A 4,288-nucleotide genomic window follows, 5' to 3' on the forward strand; every position below is an offset into this window, starting at 1 on the left:
GGGGGGGTAGGTAGGGGTTACATCCACAGAGAAGAAGGAGGAGGGGTGAGGGGATAGGGGGTTCCTGGGTGGGAGGGGGATGGGGTAAGGGGACAACATATGAAATGTAAATAAAACATCCAATAAAAAAAATTTAAAAAAAACTTAAGTGCTTCTAAGTTTGGTTTCAGTGATAGACTGAAAAAGAAATGAGTTAAAACTTAAAGTCTAGTTGTTCCTAAAGCCACTGAAATAGATATAGCCAAAACTTATGAATGGGTTTTTGAAGTGAAGTTGTCTTTCCTATGCACTAATTAGATATTGCAGCCTACATTTTCCACTTTCCTAGGAATGCATGCCTGTCGAACAGGTGTCTCTTCACTTACCTTATTTTGATAAATTCCTTTTATTTGATTCAAAAATAGTTATAAAGGAAGATATTTGAGTTTTTCCTTGTCAGAAGACAGACAGATTCTGGTATGAAAGTGAGAGTTTAAGATTTGCTTCAGAATGCTCAGATTTTTAGTTCATACAAAGGAGCCAAAAGGAAGGAAAGCTCTAGTTAGGAAGACAATAATAGAAAATATCAAGATGGCTTTTATGTTATCATATTTTTTGCTATTCCTGAGAGTCCTGTGCCTTGTTTTCACAGACAACTCATTTACCTTTGTCCTCTGTGACTAGACAGAGAAAGTTCCCTGGGAAAGAGTTCTCTGAGGACATGCTTCTCATGCACAGTTACCTGCTGTGCTGAGGATAGAAGACAATCTTTCCTGAAGTGGTAAGCATTTAAAATAGATTCCACTTCCCAACACACTGAACACCCCTAAAAAATACACAGTTAAATATGAACTTGTTTGAATCAGTTATCCTGAGGAATTATGAGAATGATTTTGTATGTTACCTTATTTAAGAATCTCATATAAGATCTTAAAATTTTAGTTATTTCTAGTATAACAAAGAAGGTTAATTAAAACCAGGAGAAGAATAAAAATGCAATGAATTCATACCCACTGTTAATAATCTACCAATACCAAGAAATAGTCTAAGTATTTAGTATTTTATCACAAATAAAAGGCAATGATATGAACACAATCTGCTTGCTATTTATTGAATGATACTGTGTATTCTTCCATTCTCTTGTTACAACTTGCTCAGATAGACCATGCAACAGTTTTAGAATTCTGTCTCCATGAATTCATGCATAATCAATGCATCTAACAACAATGACTGTACTCACTCTGTCTTCCCCACAATATTATGAGTCCCATAGGACTTGGAATACTTCAATATACACGACAAACTTTTAATAATCCAAATGTACATTAATTTGAGAAATAAATTAAGCACTTTGAATATTAAATACAAGGAGAAGTCCATCTTCTACTTTGTCCACCTATTTCATGGTCCTTCCTTTGGAGAAATTCAATGATATCTTAGTGACTCATTTTTCACTGCACATGTGTTGGATGTTCTATGCTCCTTTCCTCTAGTACCCAATCCACTGTCATTTTTTACCATATCATATCCCTCATTGCTGATTCCAGAAGAAGCATGATCTGCCTTCTTGTTGAGCATAGATGGTGGAAACCTTCAGAGAAAGAGTAGATAGTGAAATGACAGTGGGTTTGGAGTGCCGCCCAAAGCAGAAACTCTGGTGGCATATGTTCACAGATCCTGTAGTAGTGGTTATGCCCATGCCTTACTTCCTACAAGCTTCGATACGAAGTCTCATTTCTACAGAGTACATTTGGATTGCACACACTTCTCTTTGTTACTTCCGACTTTGTGTTGTGAATAGGTTTAGAGTTAGTGATAGCTTTATGCTAATTAGCACATAACAAACACTATAAATTCACTGTTGTTTTAAAAAAAATCTTTCCCCGCCTCTTTAAAAATATTTCCTTTGCTAAATTTCCTCCCCTGTCACATTTGACATACCCCATCTATGGCCAATGGATCATGTGAAAATCCATTAAAAAGAAACCAAGACAAATTAGAGAGGTATTTCTTACTATCAAGAAATAAGTGCCACTATTTCTCCCTCAGGTTTATCATGCCGTACTGGTTGCTGTTGTGATTCATAAACATCATAGGGGGAAATGCAAGTGGTTGTTTTCCTCCCTTGGAAGATTGCATGGAGCCTTCTGGTACCATGAAAGTTGGCCCTCACAGAAATGGCTTTCAGATCCTCCAGGTTTAGTGACTGTATTGCATGGTTTCTTCAGCAATAGGGATTTACCTTCCACCATTGGGGTGTAATCAAGGGCAATAGTGTGTGTGTGTGTGTGCGCGCACACACACACACACACACACACACACACACACACACACACACACCAAAACAAAGCAAAAACAACTTTATGTATACAGGGAAAACATGCATGGTACGAGAACTACCAGGGGCTATTGAGGTCATTAATTTTGAAGGAGAACCTACAATTGCCAATATACTAAACTGCTATCATCCTAAATTATTTTCTTAGGGTTTTACTGATTTGAACAGATACTATGACCAATGTAACTCTTACAAAAGACAACATTTAATTGGGGCTGGCTCACAGGTTCAGAGGTTCAGAGGTTCAGTCATTTATCATCAAAGCAGAAGCATTGCAGTGTCCAGGGAAGTATGGCACTGGAAGAGCTGAGAGTTCCAGGAGAAAACTCCCAGCTAGTTAGAAGGAGGTCTCAAACCCCACTTTCACAGTGACATACTTCCTACAACAAGTCTATACTTATTCCCACAAGGGAAGTGCCACTCCCTGGGTCAATCTATTCAAACCACCCTAAATGCATTGTAAATATTTATTCCTTATGCTTTTGCTTCCTAAATTTATGTCAACTTGACATAAGCTACAGTTATCTAAGAAGACAGAATCTCAATTGACACAATGGCTCAATAAGATCTGGCTATAAGGCATTTTATAAATTAATGATTGATGTGGAAGAGCCTATTCCAAGGCAAGCAGTGCTGGTTTTATAAGAAAGCAGGTTGACCAGATCATGATAAGCAAGCCAGTTAATAGCACTCCTCTATGGTCTCTGCATCAACTGCTGCTCCAGATTCCTGTTTTATTTGTGTTCCTGTCATGCCTTCCTTCAGTGATGTACTACAGTGTGGAAGTTTAAGCCAAATAAATCCCTTCTTTTCCAACGTGTTTTTAGTAATGGTGTTTAATCATAGCAATAGTACCCCTAACTAAGACAATGTATATATAACAAATAGTTCTTACATTTTGTCCAAGAAAGTTGTTTTTGCAACCAGGGCCATTATAGAAAAATTGCAATGTATCAAAATGCAAAGAATGTATATCTGTGGTGCACAGTTCCAATTGTATCTTTCCAATAAGATTCTTGGACCTATGGCTCAGGTAACATTACAAAGGAGGTGAGAGAAAGATTGTAAAAGCCAAAAGAACAGGATGCTTCCCATGGGATGGTGTCTCCTAGAAATTTCAGAGAGGCTACACCCAAGTAATTTCATCAATATAGATGCCTAAAACAACACCTGAATTAAGGCAACACCAAAGGGCATGCTAGCAGGGGGAGGAGCAGAGTTCACAAGGCCTAGAGCCTACGCAAAGAACTACAGGCAATGGTGGAATGCAAGAGTGGAAAAAAAATCTTCCCTAAGGAGGAGTCCCCCAACTGTTCAACCAATACTGAGTAATCAGTTCTGAGATCATATATATAGAAGTGCCATCATGTGGAGCTGTGTTTTTAGGTACATTTAGTAACAGCAATTAAGAAAATGGCCATGAATTAGAAAGAATGCAAGGGGAGTGCATGGCAGGATGGAGAGGTGAAAGGGAAAGGAGGAAATAATGTAATTATCTTAAATTTCAAAAACTAAAACATTATTATAAAAAATAAAATTAAAAGAGACCAGGATCATTTCTGAAGCAAGGAATTTCAAAAACTGAAGTTTAAAAAAATTCAACAGCATGAATTTTTTGTGAAATAATCATGAGGCAATTGAAAGTCAGTCTTACTCAGGTTACATGGTAAACGAACAGTTAATAAGAATGTGCAGAGACCATGCTCAATGATTTACCGTACATTCTTTCCGTCCATAGATTGCTAGCTATTTTCAGACTCTGGCTTTGTTTCACTTGAGTAGAGAACGTACAGCTCCATGTTGGTCAGTATGATTTGCACAGAAATAACACACACTGCATTTTCTTTATTCTGACCTTTAAGTCTGAGACTGACTTTTACCCTATTAGTATCCTCTCTCTCCTTTACTCTCTCCCTCCCTCCCTCCCTCCCTCCCTCCCTCCCTCCCTCCCTCCCTCCCTCCCTCCCTGCA

Source organism: Grammomys surdaster, unplaced genomic scaffold, assembly GCF_004785775.1.
Source record: "Grammomys surdaster isolate TR1022 unplaced genomic scaffold, NIH_TR_1.0 125079, whole genome shotgun sequence".
In the NCBI taxonomy this organism is placed as follows: Eukaryota; Metazoa; Chordata; class Mammalia; order Rodentia; family Muridae; genus Grammomys; species Grammomys surdaster.